General features: G+C 46.4%; 1 protein-coding gene across 1 annotated transcript in view; it reads left to right on the forward strand.

Annotated features, from left to right (window-relative positions):
- Positions 1-1,881: 1,881 nt before the first annotated feature.
- The window catches only part of BRINP1 (BMP/retinoic acid inducible neural specific 1), a 171,524-nt gene continuing 150,779 nt past the window's right edge, over positions 1,882-22,626 (forward strand). Inside the window, exon 1 of the mRNA XM_045791189.2 lies at positions 1,882-2,247. The gene's annotated coding sequence lies outside the window, so the exon portion shown is untranslated. The remainder of the gene's footprint in view (positions 2,248-22,626) is intronic.

Consider the following 22,626-nt stretch of genomic DNA (forward strand, 5'->3'; position numbering starts at 1 on the left):
AAAGAAAGGATAGGGGAGAGAGAGAGAGAAGAAGCAGGAGAGAATGAAAAACGGAAGGAGAAAGGGACAGGAGACAGCAACCTGAAGCTTCATACTGAAATGGATTGTAAATGCAGCGTGTGTTGTGATTGTTTTTCTTTGTGGTTCAAATCAAAGACAGAACAGTCTTGGGAACTGCCCAGGATCTGACCTGGGCCAGAAGCCTAGGGAAGGAAAAAAGTGTCCATGCAGAAAAGGAGAAGTTTCCACCAGGCAGAGAGAAAGCTCTCCCTTGGACGGTGGCTGGAGAGCTGTCCGTGGTGCTGACTGCATGTCTTTAGGATTAGAGTGGAGGAGGAGACTCGTAAAGATTTGGACAGACTACTGCTCCCCTCTTCTCTGCTCCCCGTTTTTAGTCCTGTAGTGCTGAGACCCAGGCTCATTATGATTATCACACTCTTTCTCCTCCTCTTCTCTTTTTTCCTTCCCTCCTTGTTAATTAATTTTTTCCCTCAAGTTTTCAATTTCTCACTCAAGAATTTCTTTTCCATTTTGTTCCAAGACTTCTCTTCTTCTAATTAATTCATGAGCCCCTAGACCCTTCTAGGTCCCTCTAGTTATCATGTCTCTTTCCTATCACCCCTTGAATAATCATAACATTAATAACAAGAACAATAAGAATTATAGATAACATGTTTGGGGCACTCACTAGGTATCAGGGAGTATTTTAAGTGCTTTCACATAAATTAACTCATTTAAATCTTATGCCAACCATGCTAAATCGTTACATTATTCTATTACACAGATGGGAAATTGAGGTTTAAGAGGGAAGAAATTTGGCCAAGATCACGGACAGGATTCTAACCCATCTAGAGCTGACACTTTTACTGAATCTGGGTTCCTTTAAAATTCTCATCCCCTTTTCCTTACTGCTCCTTGAGCCTCCATCTGGTAGCTTCACTGATGTTACCTACCCTTGCCTAAGCTTCCAGGGACTAGCAATCTTCATTGCTGATTTTTTTTAATTAAAAAAAATAGGAGGAAGAAGAAACAAAGTAAGCAAACATACAAAATATGCACTGCGCGAGAATTTAGATCGTGTATTGGCCTTCTTTGCTGCTTCAGGGAAAGGCCCCATGTCAGCAACCAGAGCCTGCACCTCAAGCTAAATGTGGAGTCTTTGGTTCCCCGTATTAATGTCTTAGCCCCCATACCCTCACCCCTTCTCTGCCTCTGGTGGTACTGAGAGAACTTTGAGTCCCATCAGCTTCTCGCTCCTACATCCTGCCCACGTAGAGAAGCACTTGCTTAATTCCGGGAGGTTACGTGGGCTCATGCCTACACATACAGAGAAACAAACAGTCTTAAATACTCTTAGAGAGGCACACGGATACAAATGGACCCACACAGGCACCTCCCCAGACAAAACCACACTCGGATAGATACACACAGACACGCTAGCACCCGCATACCCAGCCAACACTCAGATACTCGCGAAGCACACAGCTACAGACACGCTTAAGAACACCACGATGCGGGGTTTGCGCACACACACCGCACACAGTGCCTTTGGGTGCTCATACACGGAGACACGCCACCCTAACCCCAGACCCATGAGACTCCCCAGTGGCTCGGCCTCAGCCCACCCAGGCCGCCCCTCCCTGGGAGAAGGCCTTCTCTCCTCCTCTCCCTTCTCCTCCTCCGCCTAAAGACGTACAAAACACTCCTCAGAATAAACCCAGGCTCTTGGCTCCTCCCTCCCCGCCCCCGGCAGCCGCTCCCCCATTCATTTTCGCCCGTCGCGGGGTAAGTCCCTCCTCCCGCGTAGCCCGGCCTCCACTGCTCCCCGCCCGGAGACCGCGGCGCACTTGGACTTCCCTCTCCATTCGCTGGCCGCCTCGCTCCCGGTCCCCACGGCTGCGAACTGATCTGGCGCGGGGGGAGGAGGAAAGCGCAGGCGAGCGAGAGAGCGAGAGAGGGAGAGAGCGAGCGAGCGAGCCAGAAGCAAAGCGAGAGCGAGAGAGCCGGGAGGCTGAGGGAGTAGTGACCGCCTTCCGGAGCCGGGATTCATGCCTGTCCTCGGGACCAGCGAAGGGGACTTTACGGCTGAGTATGAGCCAGGCTGCTAGGAGCCAGGTACCCCCACGCCTGCAGTCCCCGCGCCGTTCCCGGTATGCGAGCTGGACGCCGGGCTCTCCTAAGTTCCCACCGAGCCGAATAAAAAGCGTCCTCCCGCAGCTCTCCGCCAAAGACAGACATTGACTCCAGGTAAGGCGGCGCCGGGCACAGCGCCCGCAGCCCCGCTGCCCTTGGAGACGGCCCCGGACCGCATTCGGGGCGCCCCCCCCGCCCCGCCCCTCCCCCTCCCGGCACCCTTTGGCTTTTCCGTCGGCCGCCCCGCCGCCTCCAAGTCCTCGCGGGTTCCCGGGGGGGGGGGGGGCTCTGTATTCTGGGGCGCCAAGGGTTAAATGCGGGTTTTAGTAAGTGGCGTGTGTGCTCCCCGCGCGCTCCCGACGTGTGTACCATGGTGGGAACTTGATGTGGTGCTAGTGTGTGTTTGCGTGTGCAGCGTCGTTTGCGTTTGATGCGTGTGTTTGTGCTGTCTGTGTATGTGTGTGTGTGTGTGTGTGTGTGTGTGTGTGTAAGGGACGGGGTAACGAGAGGTCCTATAACCTACTTAAGGCGCGATGTGTGTGTGCATGTTGGTACGTATGTATTTGTATGTGTGCGCTTGTGTGTCTTTTTAATTAGGTCTCTCCAGCTGACATGGAATGGGATCCTTACTATAGGATCACGTAGCCATCGGGAAGCCCGCTGTGGACTTCCTCTTGGTGCTTTGGGCTTAGGGTTTGGGGAGCGTTCTGGGGATAAGGATGGCACCTTATTTAGCCCAATATTGGTACCCTTGAAGGAAAATTCCTCCAAACCATGGAGACCTGGGATACTTGGGCTCACCGTTTAATATGAAAGAGAAATGGCCAAAGCCTGAGGCAATGACATGCTGTCACTTTAAATTCCACACTGGGCAAGCTCCAGGATTCTGATGGGAATTTGGAGTCACTGGGTAGTGGGTGACAGAGAAAGGGAGAAGTCAGCGGTGGGCTGCTCGTGTGGGGCTTGGCGAGTCTGGGATAGTCTACCCTACCTCTCCGTTTGTCATCCTAAGAGCATAACCGCACCTCCAGCGACTGGTGCCTTTGGGGAGAATCTGGGCAAGTTTGCATGGATCCCCCTAAAGGGAAAGAAGAAGAGTCCTGGGGGACCTGCTTCTCCATCATAGTTACACAGGATCACAGAGCAAATTTCATCTGGGGGCAGCTCTGAGTAATATGGAAGGAGATGGATGGGGCACTTCCCTAAGAGATTCCTCCTTCCCTACCCTATTTCGGAAATGCTTGGGAAGCCCCAGGAGAATCTCTTCCTAAGCTGTACCTCCTCATGGCTCCACTGGAGTTAGGAGGAAAATGGGAGAGCAGAGAGATTTTGTGTGTGTGTGTGTGTGTGTGTGTGTGTGTGTGTGTGTGTGTGTGTGTGTGTTTCAGGACTGAGGGAGATCTACAATTTGGGAAGGGTTGTGGGTGGGGAACTCATGGCAGAATGTGGCGGTAATTGACTTAAACTGCTGTCGATTTGCACCTCACATCTCTTGCTTGGCTCCAAAATACTGCCAAGGGCACGGGGGCCGTGCAGAGAATGTCCGTAAGGAAGACAGTTTGGGTCAAGTCCCTCTTCCCTCTTTCCTCCACCTCCGAGGAGGCTCTCCTGGTAAGTCCCTGGGCTACCCTGGCTAGGTCCTGCTGGGCTTGGACTCTGGGGCCAGCCATTGATTTGATTCCCGGCTGCCTCTTAAAGGCTTGCCCTACTCAGCAAAAAATGCTGAGTTTTACTGCTGTTAGCATGGCTTCCAGACTCGGCAGCTGTTACTTTCCCAAGGTAAGAAGAGGCAGCCGTTCTGCTGTCAGCCACGGAGCTGGTGGAAGACGAGGGCTGAGATGCTGGGACAGCCTCTCGTCCACGCTGGCTGGCAAGGAGCCACTGAAAAGACCTTTTGGGGAATAGAAAAGTAGAAATATAATTGTGTTTTAAAAATTATATATATGTGTGTGTGCGTGCACATGTGTGCATGTGTGTGTGTGTGTGTGTGTGTGTCTTCTGGGGTGAGATAAAAGCGAACGTGTTTGCAAGGACCTGCCCTGGCGGGTGGGTGACGGTGCTCCCTGCAGACACTCGCAGACACACAAGTCTCTGGCCAGAGGCTGATACCTCAGGCTGCAGCCTTCACAGGGCCACAAGGAATCTGCTTTGAGAAACTCATGTCAGAGCAGGGCTCCATGGTTCATTTTTGGGGGGAGGGGGAGGGTGTGAAATCAGAGGAGGAAACCCTGTGTTCGGAACTGCTCTCGTTTTATCTCTTTTCCGATTCGTAGACAATTGAAGCTGGAGGAATACTGAAGAACAGACAGGCAGGACTCTGGCCCAGAGAGGGGATGAGAATTCCATAACATTCTCTAGCAAGTTCTTGGTATGCCCAGGCTAGAACCTATACTGCCTGACACCCCCATCGGCGTCTTTTCCACGCCACCACACTGCCCAGGGACCGTGTTGCTCCCTGTTCCCAGCCGTCCACTTTGCTCCCACCCAAAACAATCACTGTCGTCCCTCATCAGACTTCTAATTTCAGAGCCGCTCCATCTGGAAACATGACCCCGGAAAGAAAGGGTCCAATGCTTTAATCACTGTCCCCAGCAGACAGACAGATAGACAGACAGATACACACACACACACACACACACACACACACACACACACATGCACACACACACACACACACACACAATCACACACAGGCAAGGACCCACTACTGACTATGACTAGGAGACAGAGTCCAGCAGACACTCTGGACGGCACCTGGCTTCTCTGTTATGGAATACTTTGCTTCCAGAGAGCCAAGCGTACACCCCTTTACCGATGCAAATACTTCAGGCGAATTCATTTCTTTATCTGCAGGAGACTCTTGCCCTATTCAGTGATACATACAGCCGTCACGGGAACATGCCCAAGCACACATGTGTACATGCACTGCACACACGTGTGCACACACAGATTTAGAAACCTTTCCTACTTGCCATATTCCCCAAAAGGGAATTTCAACCTCCGCACCAAATTGTGTTCCCCTATATAAAGGCATCACCCACACGAAGACTGGGACTCATCATCCCAGGGAAGGGGAACTAAAAAGCCTGGTGAGGGATAGGCTCTTGAGAAGTCAGAACCAAGCCCATGTAAAAGTGTTCCCAGACTCCTCGATGCTCATTTTGGGGTGCCGGTGAGCCCTGAGAAAAAAAACATGGGGGTTTCAGGCCCATCTGCAATAGAGCCTTTCCTCGCAGGCTTTTCCGAGGCTGGATGGCACTTTAGCTCCCAGAAGGGGGAGCTGTGACTCCATTTCAACCAAGGAGACCGAGCTCAGAGATTCCAAATCAGCTGTTGGGCCCCCCGTTGAGTTTCGATGGCCCAGCTTGGGCTGCAATGAATATATTTGAAATGGTACCGGTGGGGACTTGAAAAAACCCTCGCCCCTGGCCAGTCCAAATAAAATGTCTTAGTGTTTGCAAGAGTTTAAGCTATTGATCACAAAGTCTTAGGTTTCTCTGGATGGTCTTTACCCAAGGGGCCTTCTGTTGTGTGAGGAGACATTTTCTGATTGACATCCTGTAGCTTGTTCCCTCCCAATTCCTTAGATCAAATCACCAGTACATAGCACCTGAACAGGCCACTAAGGTTAGACATAACCTGCCCTTCTCTCGCCGTGTTCCCCTTGCTAAAATTCAAAGATTAATGAATTGGCTGTTGAACTTCTAGTAATCATATTAAAGACAAAATGGGGGTCATATGAAGAGGCCAAATTTTCAAATGTCATTCTCCAAATAATCCCCCTGTTGTTTTCTATTCTAACCCCTTCTGCAAGGAGTACCTTTCTCTTTCCTCAGTCTCCTCAGTTTCAGCCTCCACTTTTAAAAACCTTACTGGCATTTTAACATCCAGATCAAATGACACTTCCAAGAAGTCTTCCCAAAATCTTATTTGGGAATAAATCTCTTTCTCTCCTGTTCTCTCATATAATTTTGTCTGAGGCTCTATTTTAGCTCGGGTCTCTGTTTGCCCTATTTTATACCTCCGCTGATATATGCCTAGCTTGCCCTCTTCAATATGGTCTTGGTAAGAGCATTTTTTTTATCCCAAGGGACTGACACATAGTAGCTACTCTGTGAATGTTTGCTATTACATTTTGAGTCCAGTCTCAATAGTAGCTGTCGTCTTTCTCTCTCTCTTATTCTTTCTCCTTCCAATGATTGTTTCATGTTCACGAAAAGCAGTGCAATCATGGCTTCAAAATCATGCTGCCTATACCATCAATATAGGAATGTCAATGATGATACAGACAGGTGAAAGTAGGTGCTACTTGGAAGTGAACTTTGCCCTACTGTGTTCCAGGGTCTTTAGTTTTCTTCTCATTTAATCTCCCTTTCCACCCAGTGAGACAGATACAGCCCTTTCATAGAAGAAGAAAGTGAAACTCATGCTGGCTAGGTCCTTTGCCCAAGGTCACGTGACCAGCACTGCTAGCATTAGAACCTAACTTCCCATTGCTTGACATCTCTGCTCTTTCTGGCGGACCCCTGTGTTAATGGTAACCACTGTGGGTGGCAACAGGATTGCGTTGTTCACCAAATTTTAGTATAGCTCGGGGCATAGTATTAGCTCTTTGAAATCGATATTATGAAGGAGTCGTGGAGCCGTTTGATCAAAGAATCTCAGTGTTTTAAGGTTTCTCAATAACTAGACCTTTCTCCTTATTCGAGAATCAAGAATCTTCTTTGTGATACCCATAACACATATCCACGCAGTCTCATTTTTAGTTCTCTTATCAGCGGTGAAGTCATTATCGCACAAACCAGCCTATACTATATAGGGAGAGCTTTGTTGCATATGTTTTCACACTGTGACCCGGAATCTGCCTTTTATCCATAAGTCTCTGAAATCATACAACACAAATATGATTCTCCTCTAATTATCAGTTCTTCCCATATCGTGGAAGCATATGATCACAAGTATTCTCCTTTGAGAGGCCCTATTGCCACAGCCCTGCCTCCTGTAACATTCATTTGGGCCCCTCTCCAAGCTGGACGTTGTTCTCTGGTCATTCTCTGGGCATTCCCTAGTTGATCACACTTATAGGGTTTAGAAGCCACAAAAGGGGGAAGGTGACTTACAGTTGAGTAAGGATTAAAAGGGGCATTGATTCATCCATTTATTCAACAAATATTTATTAGGTGACAACTATTTTTCAAGCGTTGCTCTAGACCGGGGCTACCAAGTAGAATTTTCTGTGGTAATGGGTATGTTCTCTGTGCTGTGCAATGTGGTAGCCACTAAGCACATGTGACTCTAGCATGTGTGGCTACTGTCACTGATGAACGAGTTGTTGTTTTTTTAAGGTCTTATTTATTTATTTGAGAGAGAGAGAGAGAGCAGTAGCAGGGGGAGGGAGAAGCAGGCTCCTGGCTGAGCAAGGAGCCCAAAACAGGGCTCTATCCCAGGACCCCCGGATCATGACCTGAGCCGAAGGCAGACGCGTACCTGACTGAGCCACCCAGGTGCCCCATGAACTGAGTTTTTAATTGAATCCAATTTTAATTTTGATTTCAGTCGCTATGTGTGATGAGAGGCTACCTCGTTGAGTAGCACAGATCTGGACGTCAGAGATGTAGTATGAACACGGTCCTCTTTTTGTGGGGCTCAGAGTCTCATGGGGAGAGACGGCTAAAAAATGAGTAAACAAGTAGATACGCAAAATAACTTCAAGTCGTAGTAATGCCATGAAAATGATTAGGAATGTAGACGATGCAACGTTAGACAAGATTAGCCAGGAGAGACTTCTCTGAGGGCATGGCGTCGGAGCTGGTAGGTGAGGAGAAGCCAGCCGAGTGGCAGAGACGAGAAGGATGAAGTCACTGCATGTGTGCAAGCTTAGGAGAGCCACGCGATCCTGTGGCTGGCGCTCTGAAATGAGAAGAATGTCATGAGATGGAAATAAGAAAGATAGGCAGAGCCAGGTCAAATGATCCCGTAAAAGATGCAGGAATAAAAAGTCTAGAATTCCACCATCATCCCCCTGGCCCCTTAAAATGTCCCTGCTTGGGCAGTGCACAGCCAGAGGACTGAGCTGAGAAGACTGTGGAAATTGACAGGAGCTCAGCATCAAGTGTCCTTGACAGGTTTCCATCTTGTCCATTTTTTTAAAAAGATGTATTTATTTGAGAGAGTGAGTACGCATGCGTGCATGAGGAGAGGGTTGGGGGAGGGGGCAGAGGGAGAGAGAGAATCTCAAGCAGACTCCCCACTGAGCACAAAGCCTGACCCGGGGCTCCATCTCAAGACCCTGAGATCATGACCTGAGCCGAGCGTCAGGGACACTTAACCGACTGAACCACCCAGGCACCCCTCATCTTGTCCATTTTTAATCCGTCATTTCAGTGAGTGCTTTTCATCTTAATTTCTAGTCCTGCTCTGGGCGTTGCACACTCTGGACACACGTAGCTCTAAAGGGAGGGGAAGAACTGGAGAGGGGGAAATGGATAGAAAAGGAGAAAGAGAATGAGTACTTGGAGAGAAGGTAATTGAAATGAAGTCTGGTAAAATAAAACGAAAGCTGGCATCATTTTGGATCAGCAAATATTTATTGGGTATCTTGTCCTGGAAAGGCCTTGAACAAAAGGGCTTGGTGGAGATGGTGATGAATCCTGCCAGGTGCTGGCCATTGAACAGAGGAGGTCTACAAATCCATAATGATCATTCATGGTGGACAGGCAACTGTCATTTCAGAAGGCTATGAGAGTTTGGGGAGGGATGAGAGGAAGACGCAGGTAGTGATGGGGTGAGGAGGAGGAAGATGGTAGTGACTGAAAGGTCTGGAGATCAGAGAACCTATCTCTTCATTTTCTATTTCCATTCATTTTAAAAGTCACGTAGTAAAAGCATAGGGACTCAGGGCACCTGATTCTAGTCCCAGCTCCCATCCTTGTATTTCTGGACCACCTTAAGAACCTATCTGCCCCTCCCTGGGCTTGCCTTTTGCAAATTGAGAAGGACCAGACGGCGGCCTCCCTCACCAAAGGGATTTGCCACAGCTCAATGAAGTATTGCATGAAGTTCTTGCAAGAGCACGGAGAGACAGCACATGATGGCCATGCTTCATCATAATGTTTAGATATCTTCTCAAAAATGAGCAAATTGAACAGAAGTCACACCTCAGGGCACAGACTGTGACTCAAGACACGGCGACTGAGTGGGAGAGATGTGCCACTATTGTAACTCTTCCTATCAGAGCGACTAAGTGGTAGCATGAAACCCACTGTCCTCAAGGAACGCAGTAGCCTGAAAAGGCTGCCTAGAAATCCATAGACAGTCCTTGCTACTGAGGGGGCCAAGAAGACAATTAAGAAGATAATGAGGCCGAGGAAAAGTGAAATTAATTTCTTTTTTTCATATGAGGGCGAGGGGGATCTTTGTATCTCAAAGGAACTGTGTTTTGGAGATTGCAGGTGTCCTTAAGGAACATAGATTGGACAAGACTGGGTGTGAGAAAGTTCGGAGGGGTGAATTACTGGGCCTGTCTGCTACCCAGTGGAGGCCACACATGGGAATAGTCACCTGGTGCGGACACCAAATAGATCATTGGGAACAAATCCTGTTCCCAGCATATGGAGATTTTCTCACAGGGTGTAGAGCTGCGTACAATGATGTCAGGGCCACTTTGGGAGCAGCTAAGAGACTGTATCCTCCCCACGGGTGAAGAGGTAGATTCATAAGGCAATTAACAAAAGCGAGACACAATCGTTTTTGTGTAAATTGCAAAGGTTGGAGCGGCGGGGCTCCAAGTAAATGGCCCATCTAAACAGCTAGAACCCTTTGTAAGGGTTGACCCAATACGGGCCCAGAGGGGTTTCTGACATATAATTCATCCAGCCTTTCAAAGGTCCTGCAAATGAGCCAGTGGGAACCTCAGTGAGAAATAATGGATCCTGGGTGTAATGTGGAGCGGCCGAGTTACAGATGCCAAGCTGATTCGGATGGAGGAAGGGCAGACATCTAGGACATACGATTGCTTCCAAGTGGTCAGTTCACACGTCTCCATTCTACAAATTAGCAATCCACAAAAGTCGATGAAATTCTGGGGGGCTGTGGAATTCCTAGAGACTCTAGAAGGCCCAAGATTAACCTGGAAGAGCGTTCCGAGAACCGTGAGAGGGACATCTGCCTTAAGTAAGTACGTTTCAGTCTGCGTGGTAGCGGAGAAGCTAAATTTCTCATGGCAGTTGATGGGCTCTGAGTTTATAGGCACATGATAGGGGGAGGACCTACAAGAGTCTTGGCCTGCACTATAAGAAACATCTGCACGAAGCAGAAGGGCCATTAAAAAAAGAAAACCAGTGCTTTGGTATGTTTAGGAATGGAGGGGAAAGCTCGAAAAATCGATTACCTGGCAGGGGGCAGGAATACAGTTTTTCTGCTGAGACAAATTTTGGAGGCGAGACTGTCTGAGATGAGGTGGTCCTCATCAAATGCCATTGCCAGAGATGGCTGAGGCAAAGGAGGACTGAGCGGGGTCATAAAGAATTTTATTCTAAACGCTTATCAACAGGACAGCATCATTCAAAGTCCAGTGAAGGCTGAGAAACGATTCCCGAAACTACACTAGATCAACTTCAGCTTTCCCTGCGCTCTCCTCTTCTTCCTGATGGCGGGAATTACGCATTGAGGCAGAACCTAGGAAGGGGTTCGAGGGGATTCTGGAAAGATCTTCACCCACAATACTTAGAGATGGCTGAAATGTCACAATGACCAAGCCATTCTTAGAGTGGGAAAGTCTAGGTGCCGAGCACATCCTATATCCTCCGTGCCATTACGGGTACTTGTTATCGGAATCTCGTCGAATGTTCTGAACTAGCTCACGTGTGGGGAGCATCAGCCTTGTCCAGAGATGAGGAAACCGGGGCACAGGACAGTAACGTCACCTGTCCCAGGCCACCCACCGAGTCAATGATGCGTGGAGGATTTGGACTATTTCTGTCTGACTTGAAAGTGCAGGGGTTGAAAGCTTTAATGCTAGAGTGGGAACGCCACCTCCGCCCCTCTCCAGCTCTGTGACCTTGGCCAGATTCACTCATGTTCCTGCGCCAGTTTCCTCGGCTACGAAGTGAAGAGGACCATACTGACTCCTCACAGAGATACTGTGGGTTTTAATGAGTTGAGATGGTAAGTGCTTTGAACAATGACTGGCAGACCATCGCCGTCACATAAACGTTCACTATTATTATTTGTTATTATTACCATACCCCGCTGCGTTAGATTAAATGTTGCCCACGCCAGTAGGTATGTTCTCCGACTGGAAGTGCTCGGGAGGAGAGATTATCACCAGGTTCAAGGCACTACCTTGCAAATGAGCTGGCTCAATCATTTTTACCAATCCCCCTCCGGCAGGGTGGCCACGGGAGGCCAGCAGTTAGGGGAGAGATTGAGAGTGTAGGAAAAGGCATGGAGGGATATGAAATCACAATGACTGGGGCCGATTTTTTTATTCTCTATCTTACTATGGGTCAGAAACCCGTTATAGATATAGGGTCATCAGCCATCAGAGCTGAAGATCAACTTCGATTTAGCCTAGATCAATTTTCTCTCACTTTGTTACTTATAAACTTTTTCCTCTTTAACATCAAACCGTATCTGAGTTGGTTCTGGTATTCCGCCCCCTGCAGCCCACATCCTTGCACCTCTGGGTTTGGTTTCTAAGCTGTGAGACGGGGGGTGGTTCCGCAGGTGCATATGGGGCGGCATGATTGACGGCATGCTTCATGCTCTCGTGGGAACCAGGTTAATCATCCTTCTCTTCTTGGTTCCTCTCTTCCTCATCTGCATCATTTCTTTTACCAAATGCTTGCGTGTTTTGTCTCATCAGACCTCCACAGTCTCACTCTAACAGCGTGATGATTGTCCCCATTTCCCAGATGAGGACCTTGGGGCTCTGAGGTGAAAGGACTTGCCCCAAGATGTATAATAAACGATAGCAGTGGGTCTCCAACCTGTATCAACAGACACTGAGCGTTAACATCCTTTCATTGAACTGCCCTCCCTCCATCTACCTGCCTCAGGCATGGTCCGGGCCTTGGCGGCTTGGTGGCCTCCCCAAATCAGGGCTGATTATTGCCTCTTTGTCTCCATTGTCTTAGGCCAGGTCCATTGTCGCAAATCTTCAGCCGTTCTGTCGCGCGGGCCCTGCCCTCAATCCCGGTCTTGTAGGCCCCTAAATGAGAGGGGCATCTATCTCGCATGTTCCAGGAGATGTTATAAATGGTGCCACTGGAGGGAGGCTTCTTAAATCTCCTTAATAACCTGCATTTTGCTTTCTCTCCTTCTTTATCTGTCAGCATCGTGAATATCTTCTACCCTTCCAGGGCTTTCTGGCTGCCAACTTCATAGCCTCTTAAAATAGTAATTTAACTTCACAATGCCTCTGCAGGAAACCTTAGCCGAGTGTGTTTATTTGTACCCTTAAGTTGTGGAAGTTCAAATGCTGCTCAGACCAGGACCAGTAGTCATAGAAAAGCTACTTTCTAGCTCTGGGCCAGAGCCAAGAACCAAGATGTTACTTTTCTTGGGAACAGACTCGAAAGCCACCTCTGGAAACAGTAGCACTTTCAAAAAGCATCTCAGGAAATGGCAAGATGGAGGTGTCGTGAATTGTTACAGCCAGATGCTGCAAGAGAAATGATGTATGTGTCTGATCTCTCTCTCTTTCCACACACACACACACACATACACATAAAGATAGGAATATTAGTATTAAGGAGAAAAACAACACATACAGAGGGAAATGCCCAAGGCAGAGTTTTCCTTCCCTGTTAATGGAACGTGAGCCCAGATATGGTCATAAGATCATCTACGATCAGAATGTGATCTGGAGGGGCGCCTGGGTGGCTCAATCGGTAAGCGTCTGCCTTCGGCTCAGGGAGTGATCCCAGCATTACAGGATCGAGCCCCACATCAGGCTCCCTCGCTGGAAGCCTGTTTCTTCCTCTCCCACTCCCCCTGCTTGTGTTCCCTCTCTCGCTGCCTGTCTCTATCTCTGTCAAATAAATAAATAAAAATCTTAAAAAAAAAAAAAGAATGTGATCTGGGGGTGGAACTTCCAGCTAAAAATGGAATCGGAAACACACATGGCCAACAAACCTATTAAAAAAGCTAAAATATTCAGGTTCCTTAATAATCAAAGAATGAAAATAGCAATGTGATACCCTATATCATCATCATCATCATGGCTTTTTTTTTTTTTTTTTTTAATGGCAGTATCTCATCTTAACAAGGGGGCAGGGAACAAGACACTGCCCTGTGGCCTTTTTGGAAATCTATATGGATCTACCCTTTATAAAATGTGGCTTTCATTCTTTCGTTTCAATAAACAAACAAGCATCATTCACTGAGCACTGAGTTACTGTGTGCCAAACACTGTTCCAGGAGCTAGTGCACAGCAGCGAACACAGCTGCCTTGCCCCGCCTTCTTGGGGCTGACGTTCTCTTGCGGGAGACTTTTATAAATAGGTAAAAAGTGACCATACAGTGTGTCAGATGGAGATGGGTGGCTTGACCGGAGAGGGTGTGCTGTTTTATATGGTGAGCCAGGGAAGCCCTCACTGAGATGTTGACATTAGAACAGAGATCTGTAGGAAGGGAGGGGAACAGCCAGGTGGACATCTGGGGGAAGAACATTCTAGCAAGAACAGAAGAAGAGAGTTGCAGAGGTGGGACTGTGCCTGGTGAGCTGGAAGAAGAGTAAGGAGATCCACTGCCCTGAGGTGATCAAGGGGCAGAGATGAGGGGGAGAAGGAGATGCCCCAGAGAGGGAGCAGGGGGCAGAGCTCCATTTCTATCCCTGTTGCTGCCGTCATCTCCAGCTCTGTCCCTATTTTTAAAAACAAGGTGCAAATCCTTCCATTTTAAGAAATTCCTCATGCTGAGAACTAAATTAATTATATGTGCACAGGCATGTGAAGAAGGAACTTCATCGGGTATTTGGGGTAAAAGACAAAAAGAAAAGAAACAACCGAACCACGAGTGTAATGGGATCTCTACAGTGTGGTAGAGGAGAACACTTTCCAGGTAAAACATGGAAGGGAGACTGGGAACGTGATCTGTAAACAGGGGCTACCAACAACACCGCCCTGCTAGCTTAGCACCCCAGGTGTAAAGTACTTAGCTACAGGCCCCCAGGGCTCAATCTGTGGCACTCACGATGATATTTATTGGCATGGGCATATTTCGGGTGAGCTATTCAGTTAAAAATATATGTATATAAGGTAAGATGTATTTGTATAGCATGCTCTTTTATAAGCTGCACCCTGATATTTGAGTGGTTATCTTTGGGTGAGAGATGATGAGTGAATTTCAGTCTTTTCTATTTAACCTGTATTGCCTAATATTTCTTTAATGAATGCACATTCTGTGGGTAATGAACATTTTAAGTAGTAGGATGTGGGGGATCAGTGAGCAGTTCTTGGTGGGAAGAGAACAGAGGTACATGCTTTAATGCAGAGTTTGCTGAATTTCTAAGTCACTTGTCCTAAATCATATTTAAATGGACTCGTTTTTTTTTTCTTTTTTTACTTGGCCTTGGCCTGAGCAGTGCTACTCATAAAAACCGAAGATTTGATAAATGGTATCTACTTTCTAATACACGTTAGAATAGCTATCGCATTAAAAGCTTAAAAGAAAAGCTTCAGCACCCTTGTATCAGCTAGGATCATCTCACATGTTGGTTGTACTTTGCGTGCCACGATTTGGAAAGCATGGATTCAGTGGCTACCACCTTGGAATCAGAAGACTTTCATTCTGACTCCATCTACATTTTTTTTTAAAGATTAATTATTTGACAGAGAGACAGCCAGGGAGGGAGGGAACACAAGCAGGGGGAGTGGGAGAGGAAGAAGCAGGCTCTCAGTGGAGGAGCCTGATGTGGGGCTTGATCCCAGAACGCCGGGATCACGCCCTGAGCCAAAGGCAGACGCTTAATGACTGCGCCACCCAGGCGCCCCCATCTACATTTTTAATTTTAGGTAAGGAGGGTCACCGCGGAAGTAGGGGGCACTGAGCAGGTGAGACTGGCCACCTTGTCGTCTATACTGAGCAGCTGCTTTCTCTGCTTTGCTTTATTACTTTTTTCATGTAAGAGTTGAATGGGGAGTTCCAAAGGCTCTAAAAAATGACTTGACATTATTGGCTGAAATGTTTAATGGGCTCTAAAGTGGGCTTACAAATGACAGATTTTGTCCTAGGTTAAGTCATTGTACAAAGCTCTTCGGAAGACCGTATATGACTGTGACATATCCCCAAGGGCTTAGAAGGAACAGAAGGCATATGTAAAGCTGCCTTAGCCACCTTTGTAATCACAGCATATGACCTATATAATTGCTATCAACAGATTAAATGATTAAAGAAAGTAGGAGCTATATTCAAGGCAGCCTTTTGCAGAAATGAAATATTTCCATGGGAAACCTTAGGAGTGAAAGCGTGCTAATTCACGTTGCCCAGGAAAGGCTTGGGACGGGTGGTATCATTGGAGAGAGGGATCTGTACTTGTGGAAGTGGAAAAGGGGACATTCCAGGTACAGCAAATGGTAGGCACAAAGACATGACCCCAAGCTTATGTCTCTTTTTCATCACAGAACCATAGAATGTTAGAACTGAGTCAGAAGAGACCTTAGGATCCGTTGTGTCCAGCCTACCTCTTTTTTCAGATAAGGAAGCTAAGACTCTGACAGGGGAGTGTCATGGCAAAGGCCACACTCTTTATTAGTAGGGATTCTAAACTAGAACCCCAGATTCCTGACTCCCTGACAGCAATCATTCCATTAGCAGAACATTTTCATGTCCTATCCAGTGGTACACTAGCTCTTCAGCAACTCCAAGGAAAGTGGGTACTGTGGTCAAATACATTTGGGAGATGCTTCATGATCTGCCCTGTTCGTGGAAATCAGGTTATATATAAGCAAATTCAAGTTTCCAACAAAGTTCTTTGAAAGAGGGAGATTTTCAAGCTAATTCAAGCTTTCTCCAAGTTATTTGACCACAAAATTTCAACTTTCTGCATTTTTCACTTAATTCTTATTAATAATTCTTTATAGCTTACTTTAAGAGACTCTACACTAGACAAATACAACTTTCAATGAAAAATCAGAGTATCATGCATATGGAAACATGTTTTATAAGCAATTCTGATGGTCTGTATTATTTCAGGGATAGTGGTCATATTAAAAATCATTATAAAGAACAATAGGAAGGGTAGTTTCCTAGATTTAATGTTTCACCTTCCTCCCTCACTCCCTCCTTCTGTCTCTTCCTCCATCCATCCCTCTCTCTCTTCCCCTTCCTTCCTTCCTTCCTTCCTTCCTTCCTTCCTTCCTTCCTTCCTTCCGCCTTTATCATCTAACTTTCTTGCTTTATTTTTCTTTCCCTCTTTATTCTCCTTTACCTCTCTTTTAATTTATTCCTGTTTTCTTCCCATTCTTTTCCCCCCAAAACACATTTCTTTTTGAGGAGTTACTATTTTCCAGATTCTGGACCATCTGTGATGAATAGGACATTTTCCTGATCTAAAGCTCTTGCCAGTTTGATGAGGAAACAGATGTGCAAACTGAGATAATACAGAGTAGCTGCTGCTGAAATTAGAACATAGGCAGCATGTTAGGAAGTGGAGGGGAAGTCTGTCTGCGTGAGCCACGGAGGCTGCCTAGCCAGTTGGGTAGATGGAGAAAGGGCATTCCAAGTGGACACTGGGAGAGGAAGTAGTTCGGTGTGACTGGAGAACATGCTTGGGGTGAAGCTGGAGAAATAGCCCAGAGCTGGAGCATAGAAAGCCTTGGGACTTATATTAAGTAGTATGTGTTTAGAAAATTACCAATAACTCAAGAAAAGGATTGACATGACCAGATCTGGGATTAAGACAAGAAGAAGGGTAAGAGGAGGGGAGAGGGGGTTCAGTGGCCCTTTGGCAGGTTATAGTTCAGATGACACGTGGATGACCTTTTAGGGTAGGACAGTGGCAAGGAAGTGGACAGATTGCAGAAATACTGTGGTGTGTGACAAAGGGGAGGGAGGGGTTAAGGATGGCTTCCTCCAAGGTTGTGCCAGATCTAGTTCTGCTCTCTAAATAGTGCTTCCAGAAACAGCAGGGTCTCAATTATCTCACCGTGGGCTGTGAAATTCTAAAAAAAATAATAAAAAAAGTCTCAAAACAAAATTAAGTTTAATTTGCTTTAATTGAAAAATAAACACGTGCCATGTACAGCATTCTCAAGAGGAGGGAAAAAAAAGGCTCAAAAATGAAATGAACAGTTGGGTGTGGTAGGCCCTCAATGACTGGAAATCCTGAAATGAGAATTGGTGTGGATTAAGAAGATAAATTCAGAGTTAAAGTCAGGGACAGGAAGTAGAGGCTTTCTGTCCAGGTAGCGGTTTTCTGGAGGTCTTGTGACTTGGTTATTTTTAAATTATAGCTAAGAACATTCACTTGTAAGGCAAGCATGGAATGAAGGAAGGAAAGGAAGGAGCGCTGAATGTGGAGCCCGACAATTTGGGTTTGATCCTTTCTCTGTCACTTTAATCGTGTGGCCTTTGGTAAGTTGTTCCTGGCTTTAGGTTCGTCGTCTATAGAAGGGGGATAACAATCTGTCCCTCACTGGAGTCCTGTGAGGATTGTGTGATTCATGTATGTGGAAGTTCTAACTGGGAAGAGGTGATGGAGAAAGACAAGCAGGTGGAAGGGGGAGGAAGTGGAGGAGACGTAGAGGAAGGTTTGAAGGAGGATCCAGACAAGAGGGAAAAGGAAGGATAATAGAGTGAATCCAACAGTGTGTGATATTTACTGAGATCCTCTGTGTTCAGGCCTTGTGCTAGATGCTGGGGGATAAGATGGCCAGAAACAGCTGAGCCTTGCGTCTACAGCACCTATTTTCTAGCAATAAATATATTCATCTCTAGGTAGGCCATAGAATGGAAGCAGGAAGAGAGACTGAGCTAAGGGTGGTATTTCAAAAGTCTTGAGATGTGTCTTAGGAGCTCTTCTTGTAAATGGGCATTTTTCTCTCTGTTCACAACCACTCCGCCTTCCCCAGTCAGGTACAGGTGCTTTGACTCTGGCTTAGGGTTCTGCCTCTCTCATGGGCAAGTCTACTAATCACATTTGTAGGTAATGGGGGCTTAGCATTGTAAGCTCAGAGTTCCAGATTCTTATAATATTGGCATCTTAGAATCATAGTTGTAGAATTTTAGAATCTATCAAACCTTGGAATCAGAGAATCTTAGAATAATAAAAACTAGTGTCAAAATCTCATAGAGTCATAGAATGTAATATTCATGGAATATAAAAATCAACTCTTAGTACCACCACATCTTAAAAATCATAGAATCATGAAAATAGAGTCTTTTAGAAGAGAATGGCATTTTATGGTTATCTGGTCCACCCTCCTTCCCAATTCGTGGAAAATATTAATATAGCATTAAAAATGCGAACATTCTTAAGAATCTTTGTATGGGGAAAAGAGTGGCCATAAAGGAAATCTAAAGCTTAATCACGCTAATGGTGAATATATTGTCCAAGGGACACTGATGTGGACACAGATGGAGTTTCTGAAGATTATAAAAGGTTTTGGTGGGGTGATCGTTGACTTTACTGACACCTAAAACGAACACTTATTGTAATAGGAAGCTCAAAGCAAAATAGAAATTCATGTCTTTGCTCACTGACCATCCCTGCTATAATTATTCATGTGGGCCACACATAGCCATGGTGTCATTTTAGAAAATAGTCCCCTAAATATTGGCCTTCTTGTTTTGGACTGTAAACTTCAGGAGGGTAGGAGTGATAGGGAATTCTATATGACGTCTACGAGCTTTCTAGAAAAGTCTTTCGCATGCTAGGCCTCTCAGGCATCCAGTCTTCCTGTCTTTTCTCTCTGAGCTTCCTCTTGTATACACATGGTAAACTATTGTTGATCCGTGTCCTTGCTTGTGTTTTCTCTGAAGTATTGGCTTCTGCTGCCAGGACTTTTTTTGTTTAAAACCTGGCATCCATTTTGTATGTAGTCATTGTTCCCTGCACATTGCCTCACAGGACCTCGGATCCAGCGGTGTATTTTGACAGGTGCAGGAAGAACCTGGTTTACAGAAGCGGAGAATGCGTAAAGGTTTTCGCTTTATGCCGCGGAAGCTGCGCGTGTGTGTGTGTACGTACACACGCACGCAGGTGTGCGTGTGCTGCTTTCCTGAAATAGGAGTCTGGACTTTCTTCACGTGAGCCTGGGTTCCTATGCGCGCTCGTATGGGGCTAACCTTGGGTGGAAAGGAATGCGCTTTGAATGGGTAAGATATGTAAATGATGCTGTGGCTTTTGACATACATTTATTGAACATCTACAATGTTTCTGACAATGGAATAAGTGTTTTCATGGATGGTAATATATTTGGTTTTACAACTATGAAGTAGTTATTGTAGATATTACAGTTTCAATTTCGAAGATGTGTCAACTAAGGCTCTTAGAATTGAAGCGATCAGGGCTGGTATTTGAAATGGAGTCTTTAAGACTTTGTTTATGTGTTTTTGGTCTGAGCGTACTGGTGTGTGTGTGGGTGTGTGCGCACGCGTGTGCACGGGCACACGCACACACCCATATGCTCTTGGACGTGTAGGGATGCGTGCGTTCCTCTTCCTCATATGCATTTCTTAAAATGCATGGATGTGTAGAGATGAATATACATGTAGCAAAATGTATGCACCAGCTAAAGCCGTAATCATCCAGCAGCATACATCTGTGTCGCTGGTTTCGGGGGGTGAGGGGAACATGGATTGCGGGGGCTGTAGGGGAAGAGCATCAGGACGCAGAGGATGGACATCTCACTATAAATTTATCCACACTGCTGATGTGGCTTTGTGCTTTGCAGGGATCCTTCATCACAAATTATTAACCCCTGAGGGCATTTTTTCAAACTCTTTTGAAAAGCGTCCAGATGTGTCCATGTCAGGTGTCCTGAGACCAGTTTGGGAGATGCTCATCTAGATATTAAAGCGGGCTTTAAAAGAAGAGGGAGCAAAACGAGGCGAATGCCAGGGATGTTTGTGATTCAGAAACTTAAGGTAACAGGAAGCTCCTTTGTGGTCCCTTTGGCAGGTGCAGGGTGAGTAAAAACCTGGAGATGATTTCTCCTGTGTTCCACTCCCGTTATTTCACCCAGAGCCTGCAAGAAGTCTCAGAGGCAGGCCCTTTTTTCCTGTTTTGCAGATGACACGATAGACACTCACGGCTATGTAATTTTCTTGCTGTCACACAGCACCTGAGGCGGGATTCGAACCCAGGTTTTCCTGCGCGTGCGATTTCCCTCCCCCATGCTTGTCCTCACAGTTTCCTCCTCTGAGGGCTTTCCTTCAGGCTGCAACCCGAACCCACATAAATCTCAAGCCGTCCGACACCCAGCCAAGTCCCATAAACATGCTCCGAGGGGTTGAAATAGAACTTTGAAATTCTCCTTCACTTTTAATTAAAAAAAGATTTAGGCTAACCCTGGGTTTCCACTTCTGTTTAACTGCGACTGCTTTTAACCGTTGCTGTATTTTTATTGTTGCAAATGTGACACACCGATCTATCTTCCTTGTAACGCTTCTCCGTTTCTGCTCCATCTGTTGAAGAGAAAACATTTGCAGAAATCTCTCGGCTTCTCTCCAAGGGCTGAAACTTCGGTTGTAGCAGGGAATGCAGTGCAGGAAATGGGATTGGCCATTGGTGAAATCAGGAAATTGGCAAAACCTGTTTCTAGTGTATCTTTCTGATGATCATTTTCCCAAAGTAAAGGTTCTCCCAAGGGCCCGGCCAGCACCACTGTGCTCCCTGCCTGCATCTAGGAGTATGCTGGACACCACCCCCCCCCCCACCCCCGTGTTTAGGTTTTACCGCTCCCCTTTACAATGGAATGCTGTTCTTTTTGACTGATTCTGTTCTTTTTGACTGTGTCCTATTCTAAACTAGATCCTACATGGGTTTGGGTTTTTTTTCCTGATAAACTATCATTAGTTCTTTTTCTAAATCATTAATTCTTAATAATGACAGCATTTGGTGTGGTGGGGACATTGGACTTGGCATTGGTAGACTTGAGTACAAGTCCTTACTCGGTCATGTTTTAACCCGGCAAGTCACTCCAACTCTCTGAGCCTGGATTTGCTGGGAAAGCTGCAAGGATCAAATGGTTTCATTAAAGCCCACATGCTCTGAGATTATGAAATGCTACCCTCATGCTATGCATAGTCACTCATGCTTTCCGTTAGTTATTTCATTTTGTTTGTTCATTCTTCCATTTATTTATTGATGGGTGCTGGATGAAGGCTATCCACCAAGGCCTGCTTTGGTGTGGGTGACACTAACACGAATAAAGCCAAGTCCATACATCACCTTCAAAAGCCCACACACATGGTAACATAAGTGTTGCCATAAGATCATGAACAGGCTGTGGTTTCCTCCTCCTAAGGGGATCAAGGGATTCTTCCAAGAAGGAATGACCTTGAACTGAAGTTCAAGGGGGTTAAGTTATAGGGGGGTTATAAGGTTTGCAGTGGGAATAGAATAGAGAAAGCATTCTTGGTAGAGGGATGGGCTTGAGAAAAATTAACATGGGTAAAATGCATTGGGGCATACTGGAAATGTCTGCAGGAAATCTAGAAAGCAAAGGTAGAGATGCTGGCAAAAAGCGTAGAGACTGAGACATGGTGAACAATGGGGTAAAGTGACAATAGCTAGTAGTTGACGTGTGGAGGTGGGAGGGAGCCATTGATAGTTGTAATCAAGGAAGTAGTCCAATGTAGTTGTGATTTATAATAAGAAGTATATTTCTGGTTTTCATCTTTGGAATTTCCTAAGCAATAAGAAGCAAAGAAAGTGTCTTTTGTTGTTTCAATAAGGTGGCTTTTAGATGTCACCTAAAGATGGGGCTGGTTGCCAGGGGACCCAGCCATGTGATTGGAGGCTGGAACTTTCCACCCAACCCCTCAACCTCCAGGGAGGGGAGAGGGGCTGGAACTTTAGTCAGTCACCAATGGCTAATGGTATTATCAGTCAATCCTATGTACTGAAGTCTCCATAAAAACCCAAAGGGAGAGGGTCAGGAGAGCTTCTGGGTCAGTGAGCATGTGGAGGTAGCTGGGAAAATGGTGCACCCAGAGGGAGGATGGGGGTCAGGAGCCTCCCTGCCCTTCCTCCATGCTTGTCTGTGCCTCTCTTCCATCTGGCTGATTCGGAATTGTATCATTTTATAACAAACCCATGATTTAATGAGTAAATGGGTTTCCTAGGTTCTGGAAGCCATTCTAGCAAATTCAGCTGAATCCAAGAAGGGGCCGGGGGGAATGTCTGATCTATAGCTAGTCAGTTAGAGGTACAGATAGCAACCTGAGTTTGGGGTTGGCATCCTGAATTGGAGTGGGTTGTTGGAATGTCCAGTCTGTAGCTTGGCCTTGAGACTGGCATCCGAGATGAAATGGAAGAGGGGCAGT

This window comes from Ursus americanus, chromosome 18 (assembly GCF_024610735.1).
Source record: "Ursus americanus isolate L20-20 chromosome 18, mUrsAme1.1.p, whole genome shotgun sequence".
Classification (NCBI taxonomy): domain Eukaryota; kingdom Metazoa; phylum Chordata; class Mammalia; order Carnivora; family Ursidae; genus Ursus; species Ursus americanus.